Source organism: Microtus pennsylvanicus, chromosome 22, assembly GCF_037038515.1.
Source record: "Microtus pennsylvanicus isolate mMicPen1 chromosome 22, mMicPen1.hap1, whole genome shotgun sequence".
Classification (NCBI taxonomy): domain Eukaryota; kingdom Metazoa; phylum Chordata; class Mammalia; order Rodentia; family Cricetidae; genus Microtus; species Microtus pennsylvanicus.
Window position 1 is genome coordinate 31910775 of NC_134600.1, and position 24342 is coordinate 31935116.

General features: G+C 36.7%; 1 protein-coding gene across 10 annotated transcripts in view; it reads right to left on the reverse strand.

Moving 5' to 3' along the window:
- Nucleotides 1–24342, reverse strand: part of Cd36 (CD36 molecule (CD36 blood group)) — a 78492-nt gene that overhangs the window by 32639 nt on the left and 21511 nt on the right. For 2 of the 10 annotated variants that reach the window (XM_075956513.1, XM_075956518.1), the window contains exons 1-2: nucleotides 17202–17306; nucleotides 16453–16581 (exon numbers count right to left, since the gene is read on the reverse strand). The exons of 2 other annotated variants lie outside the window; for them this stretch is intronic. The gene's annotated coding sequence lies outside the window, so the exon portion shown is untranslated. Of the gene's footprint in view, nucleotides 1–3095; nucleotides 3213–16452; nucleotides 16582–17201; nucleotides 17307–24342 lie in introns of those variants that run through there. 6 more of the 10 variants (XM_075956521.1, XM_075956524.1, XM_075956517.1 and 3 more) reach the window with 4 other exon arrangements.

Genomic DNA, 24342 nt, shown 5'->3' on the forward strand with positions numbered 1-24342 from the left:
TTCAAGCTGGGTTCCCTGGGAAACTCCACCCAGAAGAGGCATGGCCCACAGGTAGCCCTTTCAGAGATGTGAGCAGTGAAATGTGAAAATGTTTCAGCGTCAGATTGGGACACAGGTTTTACTGGATTTATCATCTACCGACAGAAGAAAATTCCTATTCTACACATAAAGCTTCTTCCACTTTACGGGAAACAAGGCCACAAGACTCTGCCAAAACTGCCATTCTCTTCATGGAGAATCTTCTGTACCCAAGAAAAGAGCAGCACCTACCCATGATAACCTTATGTGACAATACCATGAGGGGAGATTTAATGAATAACAGGCTGAGGATGAGTGTGAGAACGGAATTTTCACAATGTATTGCGTCCTTTTCACACATTTACCTTCCACCACGTCTACTGGCCTTTGGAGAGTCATGATTCTATAAACACAAAATATATACTCAAACCCACACAAAGGAGTTCAGTTATCTGATAATACTTGATCATGCTGAAACAAAGGACCTGAGGCCAACTTTCTAAACTTTTGTGTAGAAATAGAACACTCAGGTTAAATTGCACATATGTTTTGGTATTAAACAAAAGCTCATAGAAGAACTAAATGGAAGAACTATGGCCTTTCTTTCAGCTATGCCTCCCAGGGCTTCTAAACCACCACTGCAGAACTCAAGCATTCTGCAGAAAACTTAGAAATATCTTGATAAGGTTGATCTCTAATACCTTGTCTCATTGAAGTCACTAGAATCTTTTGTATTTCTCATGTCCATTTACATCTTAATAGATCATATGAAAGCGAACATTTCAGCAAACATAAACAGGTGTTTGTAATGCTAATAAATCATTCTACTTAATTAAACTTAGCAAATTACAATAAAACTTGTCTTGGTGATAATCTTTGGTAAACAATAAAGAGTTTGTACTATGCACATGGTACCCAAGTCATGCAAAGTCAGTCTGTCTTTTTGAGTCAGAACAAAGGAGAACTACAATCTTTCAATGATTTCTTTAGACACATTGGCTTAAACTTAACAGCAGGGAGATCTCTTCAATGAGCAACAAATTCAAAGAATATCTAGTTGATGATCCAAAAGTATTACCTTCTTTCCCAAGCCTGGGAATCAATTTTTATGGTTTCTATAAGCTGAGTTTCTTTGACAATTGTTGACAATGGATAGACATAGCAATGACCTAGGCTCTGTCTCCTTTAACACATAAATGAAGTGAGACTGGAGATACAAGCCTTGGGTAAGAATATTTTAATAATTTATCCCTAAGTAGGAATGCTATTAGTGTTTCTTTCTCTACCCTATATTCTACGATAGTTAGAAGGTATCCAGGCTTTGAAATCTGAAATTAAAAAGTAAATATTTATTTCTAGGTTTTCATAAATTAGCTTTGATTCTGTTTTCTCTGAGTTGTAGTAGATTAAACAAGATTGCAAGGGCTCAATAAAATCAAACATGATAAGGTATCGATAATCCCACCATAAGAAATTAAGTTTACACACAATGAGTTTGGGGTATTATGCAATATCATTTTAAGTAACCATAATGCAGGAATAGCTGTTACTTCATGTTGCTCAATGGCATGATTTGGAAAATCCCACTAAATATAATCATATAAAATACATAAATATTTTCAAATTTCAATAACATGAATATGTGAATTAGTCACTCCCTCAAACCATGTTACTTGAGATTTTAGTAAGTTAACTCTAATATCTTGGATTAAATTACAAAAATAGTAACATAATTGATTTCTTCAGGAAATTAAGAGCAAAATAGGCAAATAACACAAATTCATGCAAAGTAATTGAAAAAACCCACAATCTTCCTTAAAGATAAGAGAAACAACCAGTACATTCAAAATGAATTCCAAAGTTTTCAGTACGCTCTGTACAAGCACCACTCCCATTGTTAAATTTAATTTTTTCCCCCAGGCCAACCTGTTATCTGATAATCTGAACTCAGTTTATTATTCTGCTTTAACTATTATCTTGAAAGAAAGTGTATTTTACATTATTTTTTAATTTATAGACTCTCAAAGACTCCTGGAGTACCAACTTGTAAAACTTTTAAAAGATTTTGTTCTTACTTATTCACAAAACAATATTTACAACAATGTTTTCCTACATTTTTAAAAGGCATTATCTACTTAAAATCATCTCACAAAGGACTGAAAAGTCCTGGAACCCTTACATTTTCAAAAACAATTTAAATTAATTATAAAGAATTTATGCCGTTTATAGTTATTTATAACATTATTTAATTAGATAGTCAACTTACCTAGAATGATTTATCTATTCTTTAAACTCAAAATTATGAATTATGGAAATGTCTTTCTAATATTTGAAACAATTTTTTTGAATTTTTTAAAGGCATTAACTTCCCTTTTTATTTTACATTTAATATTAAATTATATACTAATACATACACACTAATTAAACTTTAGGTCATTGTTTGAAGTAACCCAGTCCTTTTTAGCAAATAAAATATCTTTGTTCATTAAAGAAAAGTGCTTGGTAAATGTATATTTAATGCATGTATATTTAATCATGTAGAGAGAAATCAAGTTCACTAAAAGTTGTGCATTGAAAGTTCAACAACAAGCCAATAACATGGAAAAGTAACAGATAACAAATTGCATACAAAACACACTGTTGGTTTAAGATTAACAAGTCGTTTGCAGAAACTAATCTCACTGTATCAATGCTCACTAAGAATGCTCCTTGTCACCATTTAAAGGAAACATATTTAAGTAGACAATTTAAAATAGAACTCAAATTGGATTTAGATAATTTTAAATATTGAAAAATTAATGTTGACAATTACAGATGATATCAAGAATCATAAATTCAAATGTCATTAGCCACTGAACATATTTTTAATACTATTAAACAAAAATGTAAGAAGCTTGATAAACAACACATTCATTTTGAAATGAAGTCTAGAAGATAGCACTGACTTTACGTAGACTCATTTTCTTTGGTATAAAAGTTGCTTTTTAAATACTGTCGTCTCCTATCTATTGAAAGATAAAAAAAATTCTATCATTTTTATTTCTTTTTTAAGTTAAGGAAAGAAACATCTGACTTACCTTTGCAAGGCTAAGGAACTCTCCACCAGTTGCTGCAATCATCTCAGAAAGCAACTGGCGAAAAGCAAAGGTCCTCAGCAGAAAACCCCTAGCCTGAATTCCTCATTACTTATGTGTGTGAGAGTTGAAACAAGCTTAAAAAAAAAAAAACAAAAACTCAATGTCAGAGCCCAGTTTGTGGTTTGTTGCCAGCGGAATTGAAAAAAAAAAAAAGAGCAAACATCACTGCTATTAAGTTCACAAGGGTCTATTTCTGGAGAAGCCCCATCACCTATATCCATTTTTTTTTTGACCGTGTTCCCGCCCAAGTAAGTCAGAGGTCAGAGAACCAGAGAACCAAATGGAACTGATTAAGTGAGCCCCTCCTATACTTTGTTTTCAAACGCAATCATTATTCCAGATGTTGGGCCGAAAGAGAGTAGAAAGTAAATTAGGGAACTCGCTGGCCCGTTACAACTGGACTTGCAAATCCGAGTTCATAAAACGCAGAGAAGAGTCCTTTTCTATACTACAGAACAGGAACTTGAAGTATGTTCAGACTAATAATTTAGAAAACAATCGGAAACGCTGTCAATCAACAAGGATGACAAACAGATTTTACAAAAGGAAATGGCCTATTGTTTTAGCTGGAAGTTCTAAACTATTTATCATTTTTTTGTTGTTAATTTTGCTGAAATTTATGAGAATGGTAAAGTTATTCTCAAAACCCAAAAACCAAGATAAAACCTAAATGTCTTCATCCAAAATATAACTAGCAAAATCCACTCAAATCTAAATACTACTGAGCATGGTGTCTCAGGGCAGAAGGTATATGTGCCTCAGTCACCTTGGGTGGAACTAATAGTATTGGTGCCTAACCAAACAGAAGACCTTGCACTTTGGGAAAAGCAAGATCCTCAAAATGAGGACTACTTTCATAAGATCCCAGGATCAGACAGGCGACCCCTCCAGAAGGTTACTCTGGCCTAGAGCTGGCAGGGTCGCTTGAAATCTGTCTGCAAGTCTCTCCTGAAATGAAGCAACCTAGGAGGCACTGACAGGGATATATTTAGTCCACGGGCTCAGGTTTAAGACAGTCCTTGGCTTTAGATTGCTCCTGCTGTCTCCTGTAGGCGTGTCTCACTCACTGGGTTGAAATATCATAGGAGATATGATATTGTTCACATTAATCTTGACCGAGATTTTCAGGGAGAATATACCGACATATTCATCTAACTATAAACAAGAAGCCATTGAAATACTTCAGGTTTTTTAGATTTTCACTTTGATTTCAGACCACTTACTTGGGGAGAAAGATAAAATGATTTTGTGTAACCTCAATATAAATTAATTACCCTATTCATTTCAAAAGGAAACTATAGGCAATCTTCTTATAACTGTGACAAGGAAGGATGAAGAATATCTTAATATTTTCATTGAGATTGTGTATTTTATAAATATCTGTTATGGACTTCATTCTTTTTGATATAAATACTTTTCCTCAAATTAAATTCTCATGCATATAAATAGCAACACGACAGTCTAGAAACAGCTTTTCAACACAAAGGCAGAAAAGGTCCATCTTAGAGAGAATATTGACCACTAACAGACTGTGAACACTAACAGAAAAACATATTTCCTGAAAATAGATGCCTAAGTGAACGCCGCATTTACTTGGATTGTGTTTTAGTCAGCAGTTTAATGTCATCGTCTGGCTCTCTCTGAAGAGCAAAGTGTTGCAGACTCCATTGAACAGGATAAAGAACGAAGTTTACACTCTGAGGGGCCACTGGTGAATGTTCAGCCGCATAGTCAACACAGCCAACTTGAACGAGACTCAAAAAGCACACAGAAGAATCAAATGCACAACATGAATGTCAAGAAAACACAAGCTGAGCAATAAGTCGTTTAAAAATATTATGTCCGTTTGAAAGTAAAGATTTGGGTTGTTTTTGCATGTCTGTATATGTGTATTTATGGAGAAAGAGGATATGTACATGTATGTGTATTTATGTATGTGCAAAACATATTCAACATGTTTATACAGAGATATGTGTCCATATATTCAATGCATATGGAGGGTAGAGGTCAACTCTGTGTACGATTTGTTCATTTCGTTGTTGTTGCTTGATACAAGGCCTTTCAATGGAATTAGGGACTCGGTGACTGGGCTAGGATGGAGGGCCATAAATTCCCAGCTGTTTGCCTGTCTCCATCTCCCCAGCACTGGGAGTCGAATGGCCAGGCCTGGGGTTCTTTCATGGATTCTGGCAATGGGGCTCAGATCCTCAAACACTTTGCTTGGTGAGCTATCTCAGCAGGCCGAGATTTTCATTCTTAATGATCCCTTAACCGTATTTGTAGCTGATGTGTTCTATGTGAAGTACATGTAGCCTTATAGTTAGCCATTGCAGCAATACACAAACAGATATGCATGGCAAAATAGGAAAGTCAATGGATGTAAGGCATCTTGGGAACGTCTCATTGCTATGCAAACACCAGTCAGATGTTTTTTTTTTATCTTTTTCTTGCTAGATAAGAATTGACTCGAGTGTGCATCAGGCGTCAAATACCAATCCTTTGGTGTGCTTTTGTCTGCTTTGTCCTGCAGTTTTGTCAAGTTATACAAGAAACTCCAAAGCTATAGATGGTAGAGAAGCAGAAAATATTTTGACATTCGATATTAAAAAAATTGTTTAACTAAAAAGGTTACTATTTAAAAAGTATTTTTAAACTACAGAATTTAGTATTTTATTCATTAACTTCCTCTCGTTTGCATTTAAAGGTTGTGTCATGGTTACGATGCTTCTCTTTGCTTTAAGATTGCAAAAAATAATGTGCTTTACCCAACAGTTATGGGTTTTTTTATTTTTTTGCATTTTATTTATTTATTTATCAAAGATTTCTGTCTCTTCCCCGCCACTGCCTCCCATTTCTCTCCCCCTTCCCCAGTCAAGTCCCCCTCCCTCGTCAGCCCAAAGAGCAATCCGGGTTCCCTGCCCTGTGGGAAGTCCAAAGACCACCCACCTCCATTCAGGTCTAGTAAGGTGAGCATCCAAAAGTTATGGCTTTTTAAAAAATCCTTTATGTCAGTGCTTCAGATCGCTGATTCCTGCACTTCAGCTCTTGTGAAAAGAGGAAGTGCAACAGGTTGAGTAACACAAACATTGGGACAGACTGAGGAGGCAAGTGACAGATGACAAGATTTCTACAGAGACTTCTAGATGACTCATATCTGGCTCCCTCTTTATTCAGAATAGGATCTGAAACCAAGCAAGAAGTAGTCACTGTTTCGCTGATGTCTTTCTGCAGAGGAGGAGGAAGCCCACACACCTACACCTTCAAGCTGGATGAAAAGTCCTATGGTGGCTATAACATTATGATGTATGTTTAAACAAAAATCTAGGCTGTTTGTGGTTCAGAATAGTTGACAACTGTTTATGGAATTTGAGCTGCTTTTCTCTGAGACTTCAGCAAATGAAAAGTAACATCTCTGCATAAATTGGAATATAATTGTAGTCTGTATAGGTAAGAAATATTCTTAATATTAAGCGAGTCATAAAGTGACAGTGTTGTCACATTAGGCATTTACTATCCTCTGGACATTGATCTACTTCATTTATATTCCTTCAGTTGCCCACCATGGCCCCCTCAGAAATGAAAATTCTAAAGTCTTCACTGTGATGTTTGCCAAAACAGAGATTAAATCCATTTTCTGGGGAAGAAAGGATACATAGGCCAGCTAGATGCCTTAAGGGAAAAAACGTTGACAATGCAAACCCAAGAACATGAGTTTAATCCCTGGAAATGATGATGAAAGTTGGAAACAGACAGCTAACATCTGCCTCTGATATCCACATGGAAGCCATGGCACACAAGTCCCACCCCCATCACATAAAATAATAATACATCAAATAGAATAAATGATAAATACATTCTTAATACCTAGTTTTATACATCCTATAAAAAATTATATATTTAGGAATTGAATAAAATCAAAGTGATATGATATTATATGAGGAAGAAAATTATGCATGCAGATTATAAACAATGAAGAGGGAGTAATTAACACTCATATAAGATAAAGCTGAGTTTTAATACCCTATTAATTATATCAAAACATTAATTAACAAAGCAATGGTAAGGAAACCAATTATCAATTATTACTTAATATTCAAAGAACAGTAAAGATCATTCATGAAGACATATTATGCACGTGTGTTGCATGTTATAAGTAGAATTTTAACATACATATGTGTTTCAATTTTCGCTTCTTTACCTAATAGAAGCGTTAAAGACTGTTTCATTGATATTGAACACTTTTTTATTAATAAACCAACATTAATATGTCGTAGAGTTGTAGTAGTCTGATGAAATGTTGAAAACATAAATGAGATTACTAATATTACTTTCAAAAAATTCCAAGGATCCCTTCAAATACCAAATAGGGAATATTAAAGCACACAGTAGACTTACACCACACGAGCCAAATGAATCAAAAGAGAGTGTGACAGAGCACATTAAAAACACAAAATAAACTTACTTACATTCTTAATAGAAGCCATAGGAGGAGCTGTGCATAATGTAAAAGAACGAACAGATAACACCTCTCTATTTGGAAAAACTTCTCATGTGGGCATGGCTAGGTCAATATGCAAATCTCATGAAACAGAAAAGTATTGGCAGACCCAATTCTTACGTGAACAGTTTGCTAACAATTTAACTCTCTCTGGAGAGGGAAAGGGAAGTCAATGTTTAAGTTATGGGTTAAAACAATGAAGGAAATGCTAATTTCAACCTAATCTGTCAGGATGCCATTTTTGTTCATATTCTACATGGAAGACCATAAGAAGAAAAGAGAAAAATATGTAGGAAGAGCAACTATTTCAAAGCCCAATGTGTTGAAACAGCAGGACACGGCCCCAATTAACAGCTAAGCAGAGCATTAAGCATGCAATGAGTGAAGGGAGGAACGATTTCATTCAGTTAGTTAGCATGAAGGGTTACATGCCAGAAAGTCAAAGCAGTTATTATAATTGAGGACAAACTAATGTTCTTGCTGAGGGATTTTGTAGCAGACCCAGGCTACAGCAGAGTTCCTGAAAGAGGGGTGTTTAAAAAGAATTAATAAAAAATACATTAGTAAAAAATTAATGGTTTCCTCTGCAGTGGCCCTTGGGCTGTACAAAATAATATGCTTTGTGATTCTAAATAACATTTTAATTCTTGTGCTGTTTGAGCAGTAATGGAATGGACGCACATGATTAATGCATTCACACAGAAGAATCTGCTTTTCTGATTAAACATCAGGCTTGGCGGCTTTTTTCCATTTACTAAATATTCTTAATGAGACTGAAAAGTCTGTATTATGAATGCATAAATGACATAGATATTTGTGTCTTCTGTTTGAAGACTAGAGAACAGCATTCGGTTTCTGAAAGAGTTAAATGCATGTACAGGAACACAAGCAGAGTCACTGACTGTTCCCAAGACCTTGGATGGAAACCTAATTAGCTTTTCTTGTAAAGCCAAGGGAGATGTATTCCAAGAAGGATCTAACATAACAATGGCTTATTTCACATTTCACCACGTAGGAAATAGTCCTTCTTTGACGCTTCTTATTGTTGTCGAGTGAAGAAGTAGGATCCTCCTGCCCTGACTTTTAAAGAACCACCTGGCACGAACCTTGCCTCTGAATGACAGGGAAGTTTCAGGTACTTTTATGTGGAAAGCAATCTCCAGTGAAATAGTGCCTCATTTCTCCAGACTGGCTCTCAAAGATTGATTCTTGAAAATAGCAATATCTTATGTCTCTTAAGAAACTTGTACTTCTCAAAGCAAACTCTGGAGATCTTTAAATAGTATGCTTAGGGGACTAGGAGGTTGATTCAGCAGTTAAGAGCACTTGCTGCTCTTGCAGAGGCTCCAGGTTTGTTTCCAAGCTCCTACATGATAGTCCACAGCCATCCCAAAGTCTAGCTCCAAGAGCTCTGATATCTTCCTCCAAGTGTACCATGTACATACCTGGTGCAACACACACCAAGAAAGTAGCAAAAGAAAAATGGTCATAACACACAAAATAAATAAATCTGAGAAAAACAGTGTCCTTCGGATTTTTAGTCATCCATCTTGTTAAAAATGGGAATATCTTCAACTGGGCTCTTGGAGCTTGGCCTGGTACTTAGCTGTGGGTCTCTGCATCTGCTTCCATCAGTTACTAGATGAAGGGTCTGTGATGACAGTTAGTGTGTTCACCAATCTGATTATAGGAGAAGGCCAGTTCAGGTACTTCTCCATTATTTACAGGGTCTTAGCTGGGGTCATTCTTGTTTATTCCTGAGAATTTCCCTCAGCCTTGATGGAGGGGTGATGGGCTCAATCCTGCCTCAACTTTATTTGCCAGGCTTTGTTGATTCCCCATGGGAGGCCTCACCCTTTCATAGGAATAGATGGAGGGTAGGTTGTGGGGAGTTGGGGGGAAGCAGAAGGAGGGGAGGGAGAACTGTGGTTGGTATGTAAAATAAATAAAACATTTAAAATAAAAAAATAAGAATATCTTATACTCTAAGAATTTTTTTTTCAGTTTCAACAAAGTATAATCAAGTACTTTGCGAACAATATAGGCTTATATATTATATTGATATAATGTTGTTGTATGACATTTAAAATATATAGAATGCTTATCACATATGTCATAAAACCTTCAGAACAAAATGTTTTTCTTGGAATGCTATGAATCATTTACATGTCTTGGTTTCATATTTTTATAAAGTATCCTAGAAAATATTAGACTCCAGAAGACTGAGAAGTAGCAGGTTACCAGGACATGACATGTAGATTCTAAGTTCAGAATCAGCCTGCGTGGTATTTGCAATGGATGTACTGACCTGCTTGGATGAAAGAATTTCAAACATTGTGGGGAAGAAGAGAAAATGTTCCCTTTGAAATTGCGCCTACTGAACTGTGAATAACAGAAGCCCACTAACTCACCCATTCTTGTTTCAGCCCTGACTTCAGAGCAGCGACATTCATGTTTGCTTCCCATTTTTGAACACTGACAGTGATTTGGGCATTTCACCTTGTGGGTTACAAAGAAAGAAACATCTTTCTGTCTCTTCGGGGTAGGTATAGATATCGTAAACCTGATTTTATATCAATGTCTATTAACCCCATTGTGTTCCATACTCCTGCATGGAACTTTCCTCTTTGGTTCCTGGCTATAACTTAAGGAAACAGTAATGGGCTATGGAATTTTATGAGCTGTGTAATATTACCTTCAAATGAGTCTACCTGGGGTGCAGGTTCTGTGACTTTTGCACTACTTGAGGAGAACAAAATTTATGCTAGACTTTCAGGACACAGCCCTGTTTTCTGGCTCTGGAAGCCTACAGTCTCTTAGCTGTAGTTAGCATCCCACCTAATAACCCCATTCTATTCTTTAATGCCTCCAGCCCATGCCTGAAAGTATAAGGTCTGCAGCTCATGGAATCGACATATACTTTGTGGTGCTCTGGAATACTGTCTTTGTTAGTAATAAACTGCTTTGGTGCTCAAAATGGATATGTTAAGGATGTCAAATGTCTTTCCAAGCTCTATGTATATGGCTTGTAGCATGATCCTCCATGTGTTCTAAGAACTAAAAATAATTTCTGGATGTGATCCAAGATCATTGCTGGGATGTTTTCCTCTCATTTTCAATAACTCCTTGGGGAAATTTTTATAATAACACTAGTTGAAAGGAAGAGGATGAGAGTAAGAAAATTTAAAGTGAAAAAAAATCAGCCAGAAACATGATAGTCACGTTTTATGCTAACCAAAATAAAAGCCATGAAGATAAGCATCCTAGAAGACAGATTCCATAGATAGCTTCCAGAATGGTCTTAGCTCCTTCTTATCTTTTTGTCCTATCTGCCTTATATTCACTGTCCTTGTTTATTTTTGACTATTTGACATCTTGTTTTGAACTTAATTTTCTTTCCCCATGACATCTGCTTCTAAGTATGTGAATTTGGGAGTACATCCAAAACAATGTATTACAAGTCCACATACACGAGTACAAGCTCTTAAGTGAGAGGAAACTGTAAGTTCCTGTAGTCCTTGACTCCGTTTATAGACGTGCTCATTTTATCCACTTAACAGATGTTTCTGCTTTACTGCTCTCTGCCTTCCAGAGGCAGCTCACCCCATCTAAACAGTGTGAAACATCTTTTAGCCAAAACTGCAGCTTATTTTGCGGCTTCCTGTCTTGAGCTCATACATGTCACTCTATTCTAAATCAAAATTAAAAATTGAACATGGGATTAAATCTGTGTTATTCTCCAGTTTACCTGGTATGTCGTTTGGGTGGAAAAAAAAAACTGTGGTATTTTGGTGCAAATTATTGGTGTGAAAAATCTTTCTTTCTCTTTATAAAATGACTTTCCATGACTACATTACACCTTCCAATTTCATCTAATGCTATGTAAATAAAATTAAAATGTAATAATGACATATAATCTACTTTAGAAAGATCTAATGCATGAATGTATTCTGAAGATTTGCTTTTATATATAAAGATGAAGTTTAATCAATACATTTGACCAGATTAACCCACCACAATTCTGTAAGTCATGACCTTTAAAAATGATGTCAATATTTCAGATATTTTTCTAGCTAAAAGAAAGATAACATTTCTTCCAGATTAATATTCTCAGATCTTTGATAACATAATGAAAACTTTCTGTTCTAATAGTTATATGCAACTGGTTATCTTGCAGAGATGGCCTTTGACACTGCATGGAGAATCAGAATCAAAAATTTACTTTTGGGGAGAGTAGTGGCACACACCTTTAATCACAGCTTTTGGGAGGCAGTGGCGGGCAGTCTTCAAGGCCAGCCTGGTCTATAGAGCAAATTCCAGAATACCCCAAGCTACACAAAGAAACAAAATCAAACAAAACAAAAAAACATTATTTTTTTTAAAATAAGCATGTGTATATATGCATGTGTGCATGAGATGGTCCTTTATGTGGTAATAAGCCAGAGGCTGATGCTGTATGTCCTCACCAATTGCTCTTCACATCATTTTTGGGGGAGAAAGTCTCTTATTAATCATCGAACTCATGGTTTCTGCTAGTCTGGCTAGACAGAAAGCTGCAAGGATCTGCCTATCTCTTATTTCTAGTGCTGGAATTATGCATTTGAATTACTGTTCTGGCTTTTGCGTGGGTGCTGGGGACCTGAAGCTCCAGTCTTAATGCTTGCACAGAACTTAGAGAACTTAGCTTGATCACATATACTTAAAACAAACAAACAAAAACCAACTAATTTATAAACAATCACTTAATTCCCCTTGTGTCGTCAAGAAGTCTGTTTGAAATAATAGTTCTCTTTTTAAAAAACAGAAGAAAAAAAGAAAAATATTTGTATACATAATAAATTCTATAATATACAAATCTATAGGCAACAATATACAGTAAGATCACACATTACTATATTTCAAAATTTTGTGGTCTTTTCAGAGTACATTAGTGTTGCTACCACAGAAATTGTACACCCCCAAGTTCAATTTATGAGTATCAAGGTAGAAAGACACGCGACACATACCTTCAACATATTCACTGGTAATTACTCCTCTAATCTGTATCATATATCCCAGAGCTTAAAACAGTAACTAGAATATAATTTTATCCAAAGATTAATTGAATGGATACCAAATAGCCTATGTGTCAAGGTATGCATTTAGAAAGGCATGATTGTGCTAAATACTTGCCTTTTCCAGTTATTTTACACGAAATTGAAAACTTTACACTTGTAAAGTTTTTGACTTAGTAGAAATTATACATACAATGTAACCAGTTACAGGTATAGTTTGGCTTAAACAAAAACTGAATATGTTCAATATATATCATATGATTACTCTATATTAGGAAATAGTTATATGCATAACTTGAATTATTCTGCTCTATAAGATATTTGTTATCAATATCAAAGAAATGACATGTTTCTCCTAAGTATTTTAAATGAGTCTGCGTGCAAATTCTGTATATGTATTAATCATCATATCTTGATTTAAGAATATTTTCTAAAAATTGTTAAAGCAATTAACAGTGTGAGCCTTAAATGAATATCATTAAAAGGTTGCATACAGGTTGCTTTGTGTTGACTTATTGCAAGTCCTCTGTGTCCTGATTCTGCCAGGCAATCTCCTGTTCCCATGTAGACTGGCATAGAGATGGATGACCTTGTAAGGATAGGCGGAATCTTTTACAGTGGCAAGTGCTCTGAAATAATCTCGATCTTTTTGAAAAACAATGAGATATTAGCTACTAAATAATCCTCTGCGAAGGGGAAGCATCATCACAGTCTGTTCATTGGAATCTTAAAAATAAGATGTTGAATCTTATATTTGTTATAGAAAGTATGAATATTCAATACACTCACCAAAAACTGGTGTAGAAAAGAAGGCTTCAAAATGAATAAAAATGAGTTATAACATGTCAGGAAGAAACAAACATGACCAACAGACAGTTTTCTGAAACTTTTGATGGCTTCCCCAAAGATGGCAACTTGATCAGTTCTTGGAACTTCATTGTAAACTGTTCATCATGTACCGACGTCAAACCATGTAGACTGTCAAGGGAGTGGGAGGGAAGTTTGGGAGGAGCTAGGAGGAGTAGAGGGCGGGGGGACTGTGATCAGTGTATATCATATGAGTTGTATGAGAAAAATAGTCTTTTGGTTTGGTTTGTTTTCTTTCTGAGATAGGATTTTTCTGTGTAGCCCTGGCTGTCCTAGAACTTACTCTGTAGACCAGGATGGTCGCAAACTCAGTGATCTACTGCCCCTGCTTCCCAAGTGCTGGGATTAAGTGTGTGAGCCACTACTGCCCAACTAGGAAACTATTTTTAATATAAAGGGGAAGTACTTATGCAATGTATGATCTGCTTAGTGAAAGTTCATTGGGATCTTAAAAAGCCCTGGGTTAGGCTTTCAAGGACAGTTAACTCCAGGAAAGCAGCCCACAGTTCTATGTTTCTGCTTGTTTCCACCTGTGAATTGTGGCTTATTACCATCTACAGAAGCACCATCTAGCTGAGTTAATACCCTCAGCAATCCACAGATGCTATTTGAGGAGTCATGAATACCAAATAGGTATAAAAATAATGAATGTGTTAATTGTGACATTTTCTGAAAAACCTGAGTCAAACTTCTGCTGCTTCTCTCAAGAGAAATATTAACCGGGTGAGATCTTAAATATCAAAACAAAAATGCACAAATGATAATGCCCAGGAGAAAAGAACAGTAAATAGAGCCTGTGGTGTCTGGTCTCAGGAGAGCCTTTGCCTCTGCCTGTGCTATTGATAGTGATAAACACAAGGCTGGAGTTAATACAGAGATAAGGGGAGCACAGCATTCATATAGGAAGGGGTGCAAGGAAGAGCTCAGCTTCTGTATGGCATAAATATGGATGAATAAGGCTATTCCTTGAACCTGATAGCAGAGCTCACCACAGAAAGACACAGGTATGAGGGGCTACACCCACTGAAACACACTCCCTCGAGGAACTGCACAACGAAGAGAAGAAGTCTCCCTAGTGCCTTTGCAATGACCTCCAAAATGTGCTCTGCAAATGATTCTGATTTTGAGTATAGCTTATTACGTTGTTATTAAGGTAAAGTCTTAAGGAGGAATTATACATAAATATACATCTATATGGTCTGCAAATGAGCTAGTAATGTAAAATAAAAATAACAAGTAAGTTATACCATATATGTAGAATATGTAAATAGAACTATTGAGTCAAATTTATAAAACACGTGATATAGCATCTAAATAATATACTGCACTAATTTTACTCTCTTTCAGTTTTAATGCACCATCCTTATTTCTCTCTATATATCCCTATCTACTTGTTTCTACATCTATCTTATCATTGTCTATCATCTATCTATCTATCTATCTATCTATCTATCTATCTATCTATCTATCTTCTATCTATCTAACCTATAACTATATTTATATATATGGAGAGAGAAACAATAAAATAACAAAAAAGACACTATAAATTTGAAATCAAACATAGGATTAAAAATTCATTTCATATAGGTGTAATCTATTATAAATAGTTATTTTCAAATTTTAGTCCATTTATTCTAATTTCATAAATAATAAAAATCCTGAGATTTATAGAAGAGATTATCTGAGTATTCTTGCCTACAAAATATGGAGATTTAGCAGAATGCCAGCTGAGGTTGCACTCACTGATAACTTGGGTTGCCATAGCAAGCCCATAGTCACTGAGTTCCTAAGCAACCCAAGGCTCCACAGACTGCGTATACTTAGGACTCCACTGGTCTTTCATCATCTCTGCACAACAAATATCACTGTTGTGCTATCAAACTCAGTGAAAGATTCCTTGATTATCCAGTAGAACAGCAATCCTCACAGGTACCCTATTCGGCTGGTCTTGCAGTTTATGAAATAGTATTTGCATTGAGAATTTCTTGAATATGTACAACACTAAGTGCATATAATTAAGTATAGAAATGATTAGTTTCTCATATGAATTGGGCAGATAAGTACTAATAATTCAACAAAAAATACAGAACACAATATCAGGCTCTTCTGGGACACTCATTTGCATAAGGTTGGAATTAATGAGTTATTGTCCTTTAATAGAAAACATGTTTTGTAGCATTACTATACGCTAAAGCATTTCAATTCGTATTTAATAATTATACTTTTAGGTAAGCTTGTTCATTTAAAGCAGAAATTATCTGGTACTGAGCACTCTAGATTGTCTATAGTATGAAAGCAGTGTTATTAGTTACCTAAGGGACAAACTATGCTTATCACTGGAAATATTCAAAGATTTAGATGCAAGCAAAGCTTTGATCTTTGAAAGGCAATAGTATTTTTTCTCTCCTCCAGTCTACAAACACATTCAGCTCTACATTCCCCCAGTGCCCATTGAGGCTAATTATTCCAGCTGCCCTCTATTCTAATCCCCTAGGCCACATTGCCAACCATTTAATATAACCACAGTAAATCTGTGCAAATATTGCTATAGAGCATTGCATCACAATGAAAGTCATAAAGCATTAAGTTCGCGAAATGATGGGATGTGACCAATAAAGCAACTGTGCCAGAAATTTTGCCTGATTCCAATACTGGATTTTATTTCACATGCTGCCTATTGTCAGCAAATTATTACCAGGAAAATATCGTAGTGGTGATTTGCAAATTGAGAAACATTTCTAACTTAAGTTGGATATTTTAGTATTACTCATGTCGACTATTGACTATTTCATCAATGTTTAAGCAGCTTATGTTAAGTGAATTACATTGCAGTGATGAAACATTTAACTTGAGACGATAAAAAAAGTTGCTAAATCACCTCTCAAATAGTTCACAGAGATGACCTGTTGGCGTGCACCATGCCAGGAAAGTCGGCAGCAGAGAGAGCGCTGTGACCTCTGCTTATTATTGTCGGTCACCAGAAGCAAGGACGGATATGTTCTTCTTTCTGAAAGATTCCAAAGACAACCACTCTGCTGTGAAATCTTAACAGGCTAAAGCCTCATTTATAGTATTTACTCCTTCTTTAGAGAGGAAAGGGCAATCTACATTTTGTTCTTAGGACAGATGAATGGACAGGTGATAGACAGACAGACAAATATGTTATATATAATATAGATTTTATATATGATAGATGACAGCTAGATGATAGATATATGACAGAGAGCTCTGCATAAATTTGCCCCCTAAACCCCATTAAAATGTCCCTCTAATTAAATGAGTATATATATACATATATATTAAAGGACTTAAATAATTTTAGATATTTCTGAATCATCCTTTCTCACTTAGTAACAGACATCATTGGCAAGATTACAGTTAAAACAGTAGAGTTCACCAAGTATCGACTTTTTTCTTAATTAAAAGTTTAATCAGGATGCCAGAATGTATATACTACTTCCCGCTATTCCTTCTCTGTGTCAAGAGAAAAACCCAATTATACACTAAACTGTACAAGAACAAAGAACATGATCCAGCAAAGCAAAGGATTTTAGTTTTGCAGGCATAAATTTTGATCATTAAATCTTTAAGGTAGGTAATTTTTACTTATTACACATAAGTAATTACCAGTTAGAAGTCCGAGGATAGAGTCCAAGGCCACAAGAAGAGCTGTCAAAATGCAGTGGCAGGTTACAGTGCTACATGAATAACTCCGGTCCTGTTTGCTCTAAGTGCCTGGTCAAATTACTGCTGCTTGCATGTAGCCCCACCTCCAAGTATCAAAGAATGGCTGTGGGATTTTGATTGACACTCCAGTAAAGCTGTGGAGTTTGTAAACCGAAGAAAGCTTGGCACCCTGAGTTTGTTAACTTGTCCAGCTTGAAAATGAGCTACTCTTTGAAATGAGAGAGGGAAGGAGGGAGGGAGCGAAGGAAAAGAGGAAAGAAAGGAAGGGAAAGAAGGAAGGGAAGGAGGAAGGGAGGGAGGGAGGGAGGAAAGAAAGAAAGAAAGAAAGAAAGAAAGAAAGAAAGAAAGAAAGAAAGAAAGGAAGGAAGGAAGACTCTCTAATGTTTAAAAGAGCAGAGGAGCTGCTAGCAGATCCCTCTCCAGGGAAAACCCACTTATATCCTCAAAGCAATTCCTTTGACTGCATCCTGCGTCGTATGGAGGACATTATAATCATGACAGTTATCTCAGAAAGATATGAGCTCTTATCTTTGAGAAGAAGAACACTACATTCAAGGACAATATTGTTTGTGAGGACAGCATTGGAGAAAGTCCTGCAAAACGACCAAGCTCAGACTGAAAATAATTTTGATCCTCTTTTTGTCACATGTAAGACTGAAGATGATAATATTTGGTGAGTCTAATTTGCATGCATATATATGTATCAAATAATATATTTGATAAATAGAAAACAAATATGAAAAGTAAAGATACTCTAAAACCATGAGATCATTATAATATATATGAAATAAGACCAAGTATTGATGATTTTTCTCCCTAATCATGTAAGGCTGTGAATCTCCAAGGATCAGTATTGATAATATTCTTTCATGGGTTAATTTATTTTGTGATCTGTTTGTGCTCAGAACACTGCCACAGAGAGGAAGGAAGCAGATATCTATTTTGCAAGTTGTTCTTTAGGAAGTTGACTATAGTTTTTCAGGAACCATAGAAGAATCCGGTGTGACCTCATGATGTGTGCATTTTCCCTAAAATAGAGTCTGGAACTAGTTAACTGGCTCCGAATACTTCACAACTTACCTTCATCTCCTCACAAGACTGATACTAAAACATTGAGCATGAAAATTTCGATGGCGAAATAATTCCAAAGCTTTAGTAATTGAATAGGACTAGTACTAAACCACACCCTCACATAACAGGCTTCAAAGAACTCGACCAAGCGGAGTTGTCAAAAGCCTGGCAGGGGCTCTGCTTGTTATCTGCTTGCTGATTTTATTGCAGTCATGGCTGCCTGTGCTCAGAAGGTCTGTTATCCATAGTTAGCACCCTAAACACAAGCCTTGAAGGAACTGCCTTTTGTTGAATTTGCTAACACAGCCAAACCAATGTATAATAGCTTCTGTCAGTAGCTCACTTTCTAGAGATGACTCTGAGGCTTAGAAGACTTCATTCCTAAAGACATGCTGGATATGGGACCGGTGGATGACATTCAACAGGTTGTATTCTTGCTTATCAAACATTGAGGCCTGGGTTTGACACCTCGCATGAAATAAAATGGGCACGGTGGTACATGTTGGTAGTCCTACCACAGGGGAGGTGAAGGCTGGATGATCAGAATCAGAAGTTCAAGGTAACCCACTGCTATATAGTGACATCAGTGACAGTATGGAGCACAGGCAAAGCCATCACAAACAAACAGACAACACGGACAAAATGAAAAACACAAAGTACTAAAGAATACGGGGGTCTCAATGTCAAGAAGTCCACACGTCTGCAGACAGGACTACTTGCTCCTCCAGTCCGCAGCTCTCTCATCTCCTCTGCCCGTGAGGCATTTCTCTCCTGCCCATTCTCTTCCCCTTAGCCTCATATTACACGAGGTGATAGAGATGTGGGAACCCATTGTCTAATCCTGGGCATCTAACAAAGGAGGCTTTAGAGGTCTGAGGATTAAGAAACATTTCCAGTCTGGCACCTTAGGATCTAGAGCAAGACAGGGAGAACCACAGAGACAGCTGACCTGAGTTAGTGGGAACTCGGGACCTGATAGCTGGGGAACCTGCACGGGACTGAACTAGACCCTCTGAATGTGGGTAAGTTATGGGGCTTGATTTGTTGGGGAGTCCCTGGGAGACACACCAGGATACATGTTGGGTTCATGAACTGGCTTTTTGGAACCCATTCCCTATAGTGGGATACCTTTCTCAGCCTTGATGGGGGAGAGGAACTTGGTCCTGACTCATGTTGGAATACCAGACCTTGTTGACTCCAAGCAAGGCCTTATCTCTTCTGAGGAGTGGATAGGGGATGGGAAGGTGAAAAGAGGGGAGCAGAAGAAGAGGAGGAAGGGGAACTTGGGATGGTATATAAAATGAAATGCATTTATTTTTAAATAAAAATATGAAAAAAAAGAAAATACAGAAATAGAAAAAAAGAAAGAAAGAAAGAAAGAAAGAAAAAAGAAAGAAAGGAAGGAAGAAAGAAAGGAAGAAATACAGGAAGGAAGGAAGGAAGGAAGGAAGGAAGGAAGGAAGGAAGGAAGGAAGGAAGGAAGGAAAACAGACAGATTTGGAAGTAGCCCCATGATACTGAAAGCCCTGAAATCCTACAAGCAGAGTATGCCTCCTTGTTTCTACGGTGCCATGTTCTCCTCTTGTTCTCTCCTTTATCTTCTCGTATCCAAGTTTCTGCCCCAAGCTTCGTTAAGCTTTGTTAAAGCCTTGTTCTCCTTTTCTGTCATGTCAGTATTTGGTTCTGGTGACACAGATCACCGATCCACACCTCTGGGATAATTTACATCTCTCTGGAATTTCTAGGCTTTGCCAGTTGTACTTTCTTGCTTAAACTTTCTCCCTTAGGTGGGTGTTAAAATTATTTTTAATTTAGAAATTTCTTCTAAATATTTAAATTAAGCTGCTTCCATTGACATATCCTTTTTCATCCTCCTCGCATGAGACAACTGGAATTCTAGAAAAATTAGAACACTTAAGAAAGAGTACACAGGGACCGAGCAGTGCTGCCATGTCCTTTTAGAGTTGGGGGTCAGCTAGTTTTCATCTAGCTGTGATAGGAAGGGGGGAGGAAGATGGCACTTAGTCATCTCTACAGGGATTTAGAAATGGCTTGCAGAAGTTCCCAAGAAGAAAACCACTTGATTCTGTGACTTCAGAATATATGAGAGACCAGTCATTATAAATTAGTTCAACAACCCATTATATACTGTTAGAAATTGCATGCATACTTCACCTTAGAATTCGAAAGGAGGTCAATTGAGATGCTAAATATGCTAACTTTCTATAAAAAAATCTTGTGAAAAATTCATAATTAAGGGTAAGTGGCGAACACACTAAATACATTTACAAACCTTTCATTTTGATACTTAGTTTCTTGAAAACTATAAAGAAAGTCCATTTGAATTTAGGAAGTGAGGGAAAATTTGTTGTATTGTTATAAAAATTATGCCAGTTTTAATTAAAATGATGAAAACAAAATTAAAGAGGAATATAAATAACTGGAAACACCTTATTATTTTATTTTTTTTCAAGATAGTGTTTCTCTGTAGTTTTGAAGCCTGTCCTGAAACTAACGCTTGTAGACCAGGCTGGTCTCGAACTCACAGAGGTCTACCTGCCTCTGCCTCCCAAGTGCTGGGAATAAAGGTGTGTGCCACCACTGCCGGGCTACACCTTATTATTTTTAAAACTAAAACATTTTAAATAGGTGTTTAAGAAGCTTCAGGACTGTGCAATTTCTTAGGTAATGCAATATTTATTAAGATCTTAGCATAGTTCTATATGCCTTACTTTAGATAAACCAGAGCATCTCACAGTGAGTGGCAAAATGATAGAAAGCTAACACTCACTATCAGGCCTATGGAAACAAACAAACAAAACACTGAAGATACATGAAAGCAAATAAATCTCAGAAGGAAAAAGTTATTCGAACAAAAGTCCTGTTTTTTTTCACCAACTCCACTCATAATCTGAGGGTCGCTTGTGTTCTAGGTCTCTGCAGAGATCGTTCAAACATATTCTTTTGGTTTTCCCACCCCTTTCTTTTTAATACCTTTCTTGTCCCCACAGTTTCCTCATTTTTAAATTCCCCAGACACCCTGCCTGAACAGAAGGCTCTTTTGGTATAAGACATTCATGAGCTCAAGTGACCTTCCCAGAAGCCAGGCTACCATGGGGCAGTGTGAGGCCAGAGCATATTCTTATGTGGAAACCACTTCCTGGCCTTTGTCCCTCGCTTGTCCTGGAGCCTTTCCTCCTATTGCTCAACTCAATTAGGCAACAAGAAAAAGCAGGTGGCTCACCCAGTCATAGAAGGGATGCTTATCGTCCCAGCAAGAGGACTGGGCTCTTTTACCTCGAACCTAATTGAGCTGCAGCTTATGCCAAAGTCCAAATATTTGGATTTGTAAGTAAAATTTCAGAACAAGACCAGTAGGGAGAAAACATTGTAAACAAGACAGCGAATTACACATAAATGTTGTCTTGTAAGCTTTCTTTCCTGTGGCTCCGCAAAATTAAGGCTATTGTCATGAGGGTTTTAAAAGTCTCTGTGCACAGAGACAGAATCTGGTTGAAAAAAATGGGTGTCACAGTAGTCGTGAAGAGCGCTGGCATATAAATTACTGCATCAGTCTTAATCCTGTATGCTGAACTATTTGCAAAATGGTAACAACTCTTCCAGGAGCACGTTTGTTAAATGACCTAAGCTGTGTTATGCTGGACTAATGGTTAGTCAAGAGGGTGCTTTCCCATGTTAGCGAGCACCCCAGAGTCAAGAGGATGCTTTCCCATGCTAACGAGCACCCCAGAGTCAAAAGGGTGCTTTCCCATGCTAGCGAGCACCCCAGAAACAAAAGCATCATGTAAATAATCTTGCTATCAGCACTGGGAGGTAGCATTATTTCCCCAGTAATAAACATGGCGAGAGTGATGCTGTGAGGTTGGGAAACTTAGTGGAATTGAGTGACAAGTGACAAGTGGTGTTTGGTTCAGACTGATTCCCCAAACCACAGTTCCCTAAAACTGTCTGCCCGAAACAATGCAGGAGAACATAGGAAAATAGTCTTTAAATTTGTGCTTCTCCTTACATGACTCATGAAGTTGTGCTATACATGATAAAAAAGTAATCTTATAATACAAAAATAAAATTCTGTCTAAATTGAGATCATTTTTGTATAACAATATATTTCCAAGTCTTCAAGTTGATACTTTCTATAATATTGTGTTGCCCTAAAGAAAATAATTGCTATGTATTAAAATTTTGAAATGAAATAAAAATTTTAAAAAAATTAATTCTATGTTTCCATAGAGAAATGGAATGGTCCTTGCTACTTCAGTGTTTTTTACTCTCTGAAAAACAACACTTTTGCTTGAGATCCCCATCTCTGGATGAAAGGCAAGGGCAATTAATCTTCAGCAGGATCATAATGACACTTTTTAAAAATGGAATAGTAGCATAAGGACAGTGTCTTGCTCCTCCCCCTAACCGTTTCCCCAGTTTTCAGATTATGAATATTCAGTCCAAAAACAGAAGGAAGAGTAGGCGAGACCAGCTTTTCAATTAATACCACACAATAGCATGTTTGAAAAGTAGACAAGTGAACTCAGATGTTAGCTGAGAGATCAACAAAAACTCTCATCTGATAAATATAGTCAGAGACACATTAAAGCCTTAATCTGTTCTAAAAGATTAGTTGGACCAAAGTATGAGGAAGTCAAATTATCTGTAAATAAAATAAAGCCTAATCTGATTGTATTAGCATAGCAGTTGATTGGACTGATTTAGGCAGGTGAACTTGTTTGACTTCAAAGCTCCCATCTGTGGGTACAGAGCAACAGACTAAAATTAGTTCACATATATTGGTATAGGAAAATGGATGAAATAATCAGAGGACACATGGATGTCCGGCTATAACCCAGCATGGACCATGTACTGAAAAAAAAAAGGTGGTGACTGGAGGATTCCAAAATTGGAAATTGAGACCAAGACTCCTCATTAACACAGCCTTCTTACTAAAGTCTGTATTTTCATCTTTGCCTGAAGTCCTCAGTAAAATGCAATTAATACAATTTAGAAAGACGAACATACATTTGCCCAAAACTGTAGATGAAAATCAGAACAAAAGCTGAGAAATGGTTTAGAAAGCAGACGGACTAATGATCGGCTCAACAGACCCCAAAAGTATCAGATTTTCAGCCCTTCACCTAGAGCAGATGCCAAAAGAGTGTGTCAAGTAATCTTAGGAAAGACAATGGACTAACAATAAGAGGAGCCAGGCAGATCAGGGTCTAAGCTAGTACTCTTTAGGAACTCTGAAACTCCGGGTCTCTTCCACTGCCAGCATGGCCTGTCTATTCTCCTGCTGGGATTTCTCTTTTGAACCAGACAGTAACATGAGAACAGGAGGCTCAGCTAGATAGATAGTGTTATGGGATCGTGTCTGAAATGAATACAAGAACAATTCTACACACGGACTCCTTCTCCAGCACTGGTTCCTGGGTACTGACAAAATGCTCATGATAGGATTACTTTGTAGTGAAATGGAGCGGGACAAGGGAAAACAATGATTGCTGCATTTTTTAATTTTAAAAACATACAACAATTTATGTTTAATTATTTGAGAATTTCATATATGCACACATTATATATATTTTAATCATATTCACCCCACTCGTCTTCTTATTCTAAGATCAGTGACCTCCATAGCCTTCTCGCAACTTTCCAAAGTTTATGTCTTATCTATTTAATTTTTGGAATCTACCTATTCCAATTACTATTAGCCACACACTTGTGTTGTGTAGTCTTCTACTGGAGTATGATGGACCCTTAAAGAAAACTGATTCTTCCTTTCCCAGAAACCATTAAGCATCACTAGCTCCTTTGTAGTTGCTTTTTTAAAAAAAGAAAACTATGTTTTTTAGGGGTCTGCCACCCAGTTCCCAAATACACATTGAGTATTATTCTTTCTTATAAATGCCTGATCTTAGCTTGGTTTGTTGCTTGTCAGTTTTTCTTAACTAAGTTATCCCATCTACCTTTCGTCTCTAGACTTTCATCTCTATTCTAT